A 10,762-nucleotide genomic window follows, 5' to 3' on the forward strand; every position below is an offset into this window, starting at 1 on the left:
TCTGAAAAGGAGACCCGATCCAAAACATCACCTATCCATATTCTCCAAAGATGCTTCCTGTCACCAGCACTTAGTGTCTTGTTCTGTATCTGGTTAGCTAGCTCTCCCTTGATCCCATGCATACTAACCTTCCAGAGCAGATTGCATGTGGAATTTTATCAAAGGCCTTGCTGGTCCATATTGACATCATGTACAGCCTTGTCCCTGTCACCCTTTTTGGTTATTCCTTCAAAAAATCTCAAATTCATGACACAATTACTCACATGCAATACCATGCTCACTAATCAACCTAATCAGCCCATCCATCCAAATGCATATGTATTTCAGAATCTGCTCTAGTAACCTCCATACCATAAATGTTAGGCTCACTAGTCTATAGTTCCCAACCTTTTCCTTGCAGCCCTTGTGAAATAGAGGCACAACATACCTTCCAGTCGTCTGGCATCTCACACATGTCTAGTAATTCTTATCTCAGATAGGGCTCCTGCAATATATTTTCTAGCTTCCCAAAGCTTTCTATGATATATATGATCTGTTCCAGGAGATTTATCTACCATCACATGCTTTAAGATGTCAAGCACCTCCTCTACTACACCACAGACCGACCGCAAGATATCTCCATTGACTTCCAGGAACTTGAAGCTGTTGACTCTGTCCACCACTATCCTGTCGACGAAGACAAGTTCGTGGATCCCTGGTTTTATCCTTTATTCTCTTTTAAAAGCATATTTATGGTACAACTGAAAGGCTTGCTGGATGTTTAGAATCCTTGTAAAAATTTGCTGTACTGTAGGGTTAGTGCAACATCTAGGCCAAATCAGATGAGGATAGCACAGCATCTTTATTTTCTCAACCACCTGCTAGTTTTGTGGTCACCAATATCAGATATATTATACTTCAGATCGCATATCATTTAATTAACTGAATTTAAATTCAATCGGTCAATAATAGTCATTGTAACTAAACCACAAACAAGAAAATCTGATTTAAAGTATTTTATCCTCTGACAATCTTAATTATCATCTTTGCTGTTCCTTCCACCAGTTGCTCCTGTGGAAAAGTTGGGATTCCTCTGATACTGCAATTTACCTGTTGATGGATGAAGGCAAAAAATTCTTAGATCACTCAATTCACCTGTAATTTGACAAAATCATGATTATTTTATGCCATAAAATACTCACTTAAATTTTTTTACTTTAAGGGATAATTTGCCCGCTGCCATCTCAAGACCATGTTAAAATATATTGACTACTATCAACAAAAAGTATTGACAGTCACATCTCAAAGGTAGTGTTGGAATATAAGCATGTCCAGTACTCTAGTGTTGATTCCTATAATACTTGTAAGTTACGAGGAAGTCTTAATGAAGGTGTCCATGCCCCATCCTTGGAAAGCCCTCTGAACTGACAATGCACAAAAGATAGTTAATATACTTCTCCCCAATTCAGAATAAGACAGAAAAACATAATCAGAGTGATTCTTGAAAAATATTCCACCACCACCTCCCTGCCTCCCAGACCCAATATTGTCTGATTCTATATTTTAAGTACAAATGCAACTCAAGCAATTTCAGGTGGTAAGGTCTGTAAAACGTCACATTTACCTGCTTGGTTTTCTCTCTACTCATCTGCTGACTGGAAAGGGTTGGAAGCACAGACTGCTTTTGAGGGTCTAGTATTTCTTCTTCATCTTAGGATAAAATGATACTCCTGATTCCCATTAACTGTCACCATCTTCACTTGTTCTGTTAGAGGAAGAAATATTTTTATTTGGATTTTGTACCATTGTACATACTGATCAATTCCTTTGTGTGATTTCTGCTATGGTACTATTAATAACCCAATTCATAAGTAACAATAGTACTTTGTGCCCAAATCAGGTTGGTAAAATATTCTATGAATTGTGACACAAAATTCTGGAGAAACTCAGTGGGACAGGCTGCATCTCTGGATAGGAATTGGTGATATTTGGGGTCAAGATCCATCTTCAGACAGAGACAGGAGAGGAAGACACAGAGGTATGGAAGGGCAAGGTGTGAAGATGAGAGAGCAAAGGGGACATAGATCAAGGAAAATGTAGAGTAGATCATTGTTAGCTAGGGGAAGGTGAAAAGGCATACAAAGATAAAATTGAATCAGGAGGACAGAGAACTAGGATGGGGGAGGGATGGAGCAAGAGAGAAAGCAAGGGCTATTTGAAGTTAGAGAAGTCAATATTCATACCACTGAGTTAAGCTGCCCATACTATGAATTGTGCCATCTAGTGACAGTGCAAGGTGATGCAATTTAAATCTGGTTAATTTACAAAATTTTGCAACAAGTGGTTTCAATATCTGATAGTACATCAGTGAAATAGTGATGATTAAACATCAAATACATATCAAAACATCTGGGATATAAAGCTAAACGAAGAAGCTAATGATCATGGGACGAATGAAATCTGCCTGGTCAGAAGAAGGCAATTATAGCAGCACAGGCACAAATCAACCACCACAACAAAATGGGTTCAGAACGGAGCTCTGATTTTAGGAAATAACACATTCTTGATGTTTTGTCTGGGAAACAGCAAAATTGTCAAACAAATCCTTTACCTAACTCTTTGGAGGTGTAGATCGCTATCTGTACTCTGAATAAACTACCCAGGGCATATAGAGTCATAGATTCATAAAGCCATAAAGCACAGAAACAGGCCCGTCAGCCCAATTTGCCCAGGTCGACCAAGATGCTCGATCTCTGCTAGTCCCACTGCCCGTATTTGGTCCATATCCCTCTGAATCTTTTCTATTCATGTACCTGTCCTTTTTATTTTAATATGTAGAAACCAGGAACTGCAGATGCTGGATAACACACAAGGGACCCAAAGTGCTGAACCTCCCTTCAGTCTGAAGAAGGGTCTCGACCAGAAACATCATCTATCCATGTTCTCCAGAGATGCTGCCTGACCTGCAGCGTTACTCCTGCACCTTTTGTGTCCTTTTTATTTTAAACTGGAGTGCTTTCCTCCTAACAGTTACACTAAGAGTTTACTGGAAAGATTACCGCAGAGTCACATACAATTTATGGAGAAGAACACATTCTTATAAATCTTAAATTTCTATAAACTCAATTTTATTTTGTCATTTATAAAAGAGTGAGTACGTGCTCCAATTTAAAGAATGTTTCAGACAACTGCAGCTGTTTCAACAGCATTCCCAGCATCGCTGAAGTGACTTGTGGCATTTTATCTCCTAGCTGAAATAAATTCTCTGTTGACTTTTTGGCAGCTCTTTCAAGTTGTCCTACGAAAAGCATAATAACTTGACTGCAGGTATATGATTTTGGTTACCTGCACTGTCATTGACATAATCAATTCATATATTGTGGCAGGCAATAGGTAGAACCAGGGGAGGAGGGGATAATGGGCAGATGGAGCCTGTCACCACTCCCTAACTCTTCTCCACAGTGATGACTGCATTGTTGCTGCCTCAATTTATCAATTTTATAAACTTCATAACAGTCTTCCACCCCACTCTCAAAATTCACTCGGACCATTTCTGATATCTCCCCTTTTTGGACCCTCCTGCATCCATATTAAATTGTCCATTGACATTTATTGTAACCACATGGACTCCCACATCAACCGAACACCTGATCCCAGCTTGCCTCTAAGGACGTACAGGTATGTAGGTTAATTGGCTGGGTAAATGTAAAAATTGTCCCTAGTGGGTGTAGGATAGTGTTAATGTACGGGGATCGCTGGGCGGCGCGGACTTGGTGGGCCGAAAAGGCCTGTTTCCGCGTTGTATATATATGATATGATGATATGATACCATCCTGCCCTCTTGTTTTTTCTGCATTTTGGAGTGTTGTGTTCAGTTTTGGTCACCCTGCTATAGGAAGGATGCCATTAAGCTGGAAAGAGTTTAATGTGGTTAAACTTGATAACCACACTACAAGAAAGATGCGAGGCTGCAGTGGAGATTTATCGACATATTGACTGAACTAGAAACTTTTAATGAAAAGGAAAGGTTGGATAGACTGGGGTTATTTTAGGTTAATGTTGATAAAATTATGGTGGGACTGAGAGAATAAATTAGAAGCCTCTCACTGAATTACCAGGTCAAAAACCAGGAGCATCAAATTAAAGTAAGTGGTAGAAAAATTAAAGGGAAGCTGAGAAGAAAATTCAGCTAGTGTTAGTGTCTGGAACTTTTTTGCCTAAAAGGGGGCATATGGGCAGAAATTCGCCATTCTAAAAAAAAATGCTTTGTTGTCTACTTGAAGACCCCTGACCTGCACAGCTGGGGAATCACCTGCTTAAAACTGGGATATGAATCGGTAGCTCTTTGTCGACTGACAAAGATGCAGTATGTTGAACAACCTCCTATTTGGTAATTTTTCTTTGATTTCTCTAATATGCTCGTTTTCACAAAGGATTATGTTCTATTTTTAATTTCAAGACATTTGCAGTGACCTCATACTTTGGCAGCAAGGTATCCATTACTTTAACAATTTTCTAACAATCACAGGTAATTATGTACGCAGAATGACTGAACTTTGAGACTATAACCTAGTTGAAAAATGTGATTTTCATTAAAGTATCCGTTCTTAGGATAGCGCACTCATTTGGGTTAATGGAAAATGGAGACTTTTGCTGGATGTCTAGCAAAGTTTGACATTGTTCTTCTGCAGTTATTGCATACGATTATTGAATGAGGTGACTTTGGTAATTCTTAGTCAAGGCAATCAACCAACAGATGTATGCAAATTTATTCAGAATTGAACTTTCAAATATACTGTTTTATTTATAACACCGTCAATATGCCTTAAATAATTAATTTGTTTCAAAATACTTTTTATATGCCAAATTTAGCATCATCAGGTAATGAGTTTGAATTTAATAAACCAGTTGAACATTTAAGATTTTCACAGAGCAATGAATTAATTATTATCATAAGATCATGTTCTAGGCCGAATGGCCTAATACTACTCCTATCAAGTCTACTCCGCCATTCAATCCCTCCCTCCTAACCCCATTCTCCTGCCTTCTCCCCATAACCTCTGATACCCGTGCCTTACCTCTTGATAATAGCATTTCAGCTTGCAGTATTCTTTTGCAGCATCCAATTGATTTCAGAAAGGTTTTGATTCTGATTTGATTAACTTCTGTTTCCCCATCTTCCTTTCCACAGCACAACAGACAAAGGAAATATCAATTAATTTCCTAATGAAATTTTGCCCAATGATTTTTGCAGTTGATCGATTTGAAAGTACATTGGCTGAATAATTTTAAATTGTGGAATAGTTGAAAAAGATGCAACATAAATAACAGGTATTATGCATGATGTAAAACATACGGCAAAATGGATACAACAGGAAAAATTATGGGCAGGAATATTCTCAAAGCTGCTGCTACATTAATGTTGTAATTTTTGGAAATAGCTCAAAGAAAATTCCAAACCAATGTTACAAATATCCCCAAACATCTGTTGCTATACCTCCTCATTCGACTGTCCAGGGACCCAGACAGTCCTTTCAGGTTAGGCAGAGGTTCACTTGCACCTCCTCCAACCTCATCTACTGTATCTGTTGTTCAAGATGTGGGCTCTTATACATCGGCGAGACCAAACGCAGACTGGGCAATTGTTTTGCGGAACATCTTTGCTCAGCCCACTTGAACCTACCTGATCTCCCGGTTGTGGACACTTTAATTCTCTTTCCCATTCCGACACAGACCTTCCTGTCTTGGGTCTCCTCCATTATCAGAGTGAAGCTACAGCATCTCATATTTTGCTTGGGCAGCTTACAGCCCAGTGGTATGAATATTGATTTCTCTCACTTCAGGTAGACCCGGCATTCTCTCTCTCTCTCTCTATCCCTCCCCCACCAAAGTTGCACTAGCTTCTCATTTTCACCTTACAAACAGCTTACAATGGCCTGTTTTCTTTATCATTGTTACATTTTTGCAGAGCTTTCATTCATTGTTCTTTATCTCTCCACATCACCGTCTATAGCTCTCGTTCCCTTATCCCTAACCAGTCTGAAGAAGGGTCTCGACCCGAAATGTCACCCATTCCTTCTCTCCAGAGATGCTGCCTGTCCCGCTGAGTTACTCCAGCTTTTTGTGTCTACCCCCAAACGTTTGTTAGTGTAAACTATTATAACTGAGCCAAAGAGGGAAGAACTCTATCTGTTCTGGGTTAATATCAGGAAATGTTAACATTCCATACTTTGGAAGGGTTTGGAGAGCTTGCATTTTCTTTTCTTTGAGTGAGAATAGCAGATGTTCAGACACTTTAGCCAGTTAGATAGTTTATTACTTGCTGTTCTAAAGTCAACACAAGTCTGCTGAAATTGTTCATCTATGTGCTAGCTCAAATTCAAAGCAGACACTCTGTAATTAAATGTTCTTTCACACTGTTCCTATTTCAAGAAAAGTTGCAATGAACAATAGGAGCCTCTCTATGAAGCAGTGTTTGATCTTGGTGTGGGCCACTGGCTTGATAAGTAGGACTAATGTCTCCATTGAAATTTGACTGGCCATAAAATGTTGTTTGGATTTAAACACAAGGGAACAAGGGCAACATAGTGTGAGAGTAAAATGTCATCCGCCAATATTTGCCAATTTGGACATCTTCCCTGCTCGTAAATGTGTTTTTCAAAACAAACATTCGAGCATAGTTGTTGAATTGAGGATAGATGGCAAAGCAGCAGACACTGTGAAAAAATATCAACCAGTTTCAGATCTACTCTTCAAAAGAAACATTGCTTTCACTTCTCCTCCATCAGATGAACAAGAGCTTTGATGCAAACATCAAGGTTGTCATGGCCTTGGTATCAAGAAAATCACAAAATAACAATAAACCAACCTATACACTAATAATGGGAAAACAGAAAGAATAGATTACAGGTAAATTAGCAGAAAATGTGTTTGGTCTCTGCACCGGCATATAGACATAGAAACATAGAAAATAGGTGCAGGAGTAGGCCATTCGGCCCTTCGAGCTTGCACCGCCATTCAATATGATCATGGCTGATCATCCAGCTCAGTAACCTGTACCTGCCTTCTCTCCGTACCCCCTGATCCCTTTAGCCACAAGGGCCACATCTAACTCCCTCTTAAATATAGCCAATGAACTGGCCTCAACTACCTTCTGTGGCAGAGAATTCCACAGACTCACCACTCTCTGTGTGAAGAAATGTTTTCTCATCTCGGTCCTAAAAGACTTCGCCCTTATCCTTAAGCTGTGACCCCTGGTTCTGGACTTCCCCAACATCGGGAACAATCTTCCCGCATCTAGCCTCTCCAACCCCTTAAGAATTTTATATGTTTCAATAAGATCCCCCCTCAGTCTTCTAAATTCCAGCGAGTATAAGCCTAGTCTATCCAGTCTTTCTTCATATGAAAGTCCTGCCATCCCAGGGATCAATCTGGTGAACCTTCTCTGTACTCCCTCTAAGGCTAGAATGTCTTTCCTCAGATTAGGAGACCAAAACTACACAATACTCCAGGTGCGGTCTCACCAAGGCCCTGTACAACTGCAGCAGAACCTCCCTGCTCCTATACTCAAATCCTCTTGCTATGAATGCTAACATACCATTCGCTTTCTTCGCTGCCTGCTGCACCTGCAAGCTTGCTTTCAATGATTGGTGCACCATGACACCCAGGTCACGTTGCATCTCCCCTTTTCCTCATTGGCCACCATTCAGGTAATACTCTGCTTTCCTGTTCTTGCCGCCAAAGTGGATAACCTCACATTTATCCACATTATATTGCATCTGCCATGCATTTGCCCACTCTCCTAATCTATCCAAGTCACTCTGCAGCCTCCTAGCATCCTCCTCGCAGCTAACACTGCCACCCAGCTTCGTGTCTTCCGCAAACTTAGAGATATTGCATTCAATTCCCTCGTCCAAATCATTAATATATATTGTAAATGACTGGGGTCCCAGCACTGAGCCTTGCGGTACCCCACTAGTCACTGCCTGCCATTCCGAAAAGGACCCGTTTATTCCTACTCTTTGCTTCCTGTCCGCCAACCAATTCTCTATCCTCCTCAACACTGAACCCCCAATAATGTGTGCTTTAAGTTTGTACCCCAATCTCCTATGTGGGACCTTTTCGAAGGCCTTCTGAAAGTCCAGATATAACACATCGACTGGTTCTCCCTTATCCACTCTACTAGTTACATCCTCGAAAAATTCTATAAGATTCGTCAGGCATGATTTGCCTTTCATAAATCCATGCTGACTTTTTCCGATGATTTCACCACTTTCCAAATGTGATGCTATCACATCTTTAATAACTGACTCTAGCATTTTCCCCACTACCGATGTTAGGCTAACTGGTCTAGAATTCCCCGTTTTCTCTCCCTCCCTTTTTAAAAAGTGGGGTTACATTAGCTACCCTCCAATCCTCAGGAACTACTCCAGAATCTAAAGAGTTTTGAAATATTATCACTAATGCATCCACTATTTCTGAGGCTACTTCCTTAAGCACTCTGGGATGCAGCCTATCTGGCCCTGGGGATTTATCTGCCTTTAATCCATTTAATTTACCTAACACCACTTCCCGACTAACCTGGATTACCCTCAGTTCCTCCATCTCGTTAGACCCCCGGTCCCCTGCTATTTCCGGCAGATTGTTTATGTCTTCCTTAGTGAAGACAGAACCAAAGTAGTTGTTCAATTGGTCTGCCATCTCCTTGTTCCCTATGATCAATTCACCTGTTTCCGACTGCAAGGGACCTACATTTGTCTTAACTAGTCTTTTTCTCTTCACATATCTATAAAAGCTTTTGCAGTCAGTTTTTATGTTCCCTGCCAGTTTTCTCTCATAATCTATTTTCCCTTTCCTAATTAAGCCCTTTGTCTTCCTCTGCTGGACTCTGAATTTCTCCCAGTCCTCTGGTATGATACTTTTTCTGGCTAATTTATATGCTTCATCTTTTGTTTTAATATTATCCTTGATTTCCCTTGTTAGCCACGGATGCACTACCTTTCCTGGTTTGTTCTTTTGCCAAACTGGGATGAACAATTGTTGTAGTTCATCCATGCAATCTTTAAATGCCTTCCATTGCATGTCCACCGTCAACCCTTTAAGTATAAATTGCCAGTCTATCTTGGACAATTCACGTCTCATACCCTCAAAGTTACCTTTCTTTAAGTTCAGAACACTTGTTTCTGAATTGACTTTGTCACTCTCCATCCTAATGAAGAACTCCACCATATTATGGTCACTTTTGCCCAAGGGGCCTCGCACAACAAGACTGCTAACTAACCCTTCCTCATTACTGAATACCCAGTCTAGAATGGCCTGCTCTCTCGTTGGTTCCTCAACATGTTGGTTTAGAAAACCATCTCGCAAACATTCCAAGAAATCCTCTTCCTCAGCACCCCTGCCAATTTGGTTCACCCAATCTATATGTAGATTGAAGTCACCCATTATAACTGCTGCACCTTTAGTGCATGCATTTCTAATTTCCTGTTTGATGCCATCCCCAACCTCACTACTGCTGTACACAACTCCCACTAGCGTTTTCTGCCCCTTAGTGTTTCGCAGCTCTACCCATATCGATTCCACATCCTCCGAGCTAATGTCCTTCCTTTCCACTGCGTTAATCTCCTCTCTAACCAGCAACGCTACCCCACCTCCTTTTCCTTTCTGTCTATCCCTCCTGAATATTGAATATCCCTGGATGTTCAGCTCCCAGCCTTGGTCACCCTGGAGCCATGTCTCCGTAATCCCAACGATATCATAATCATTAATAACTATCTCCACATTTAATTCATCCACCTTATTACGTATACTCCTTGCATTGAGACACAAAGCCTTCAGGCTTCCTTTTACAACTCTCTTACCCCTTATACAATTATGTTGAAAAGTGGCCCTTTTTGATTTATGCCCTGGATTTGTCTGCCTGCCACTTTTACTTTTCACCTTGCTACCTATTGCTTCTACCCTCATTTTACACCCCTCTGTCTCTCTGCTCATGCTCCCATCCCCCTGCATGTACCCACTGCCCAGCTGCACGCACGCGCGCATGCACAAACACACACACGCCTACAACTCTTCTGCCGTCATTCTTTGCTTTCAGCCACTCACCTTACACACCTCCCCTGTCTGCCCCTTAAACTGTAGAGGGGACACAATAGACAATAAGTGCAGGAGGAGGCCATTCGGCCCTTCGAGCCAGCACCGCCATTCAATGTGATCATGGCTGATCATTCTCAATCAGTACCCCGTTCCTGCCTTCTCCCCATACCCCCTGACTCTGCTATCCTTAAGAGCTCTATCTAGCTCTCTCTTGAATGCATTCAGAGAATTGGCCTCCACTGCCTTCTGAGGCAGAGAATTCCACATATTCACAACTCTGACTGAATTTTTTTTTTTCCTCATCTCAGTTCTAAATGGCCGACCCCTTATTCTTAAACTGTGGCCCCTTGTTCTGGACTTCCCCAACATTGGGAACATGTTTCCTGCCTCTAACGTGTCCAACCCCTTAATAATCTTATACGTTTCGATACAGTGGCGCAGCTGTAGAATTGCTGTCTTACAGCGCCAGAGACCCTCATCAAGTCCTGACTATGGGTGATGTCTGTACAGAGTTTGCACATTCTCTCCCTGTGACCACGTGGGTTTCCTCCCACATTCCTAAAACATACAGGTTTTTGAGTCAGTTGACTTCTGTAAATTGGCTCTAGTGTAGGATGCGAAACTGGTGTAAACTAGTGTGCAGGCAGTGTACATGCAGGTTAAGTGTGGACACAAGCTGCTACTCTGT

At 41.1% G+C, this 10,762-nt stretch overlaps 1 long non-coding RNA gene across 1 annotated transcript; it reads right to left on the reverse strand.

The window, feature by feature from the left end:
- Positions 1 to 1,001: 1,001 nt before the first annotated feature.
- On the reverse strand, positions 1,002 to 5,104 carry LOC144593700 (uncharacterized). Its single transcript, XR_013547281.1, has 3 exons — positions 5,058 to 5,104; positions 1,604 to 1,744; positions 1,002 to 1,089 (listed from the first exon to the last, which is right to left on the reverse strand). It is a non-coding gene; the product is annotated as an uncharacterized LOC144593700 (long non-coding RNA).
- Positions 5,105 to 10,762: the final 5,658 nt, after the last annotated feature.

Source organism: Rhinoraja longicauda, chromosome 5, assembly GCF_053455715.1.
Source record: "Rhinoraja longicauda isolate Sanriku21f chromosome 5, sRhiLon1.1, whole genome shotgun sequence".
Classification (NCBI taxonomy): Eukaryota; Metazoa; Chordata; class Chondrichthyes; order Rajiformes; family Arhynchobatidae; genus Rhinoraja; species Rhinoraja longicauda.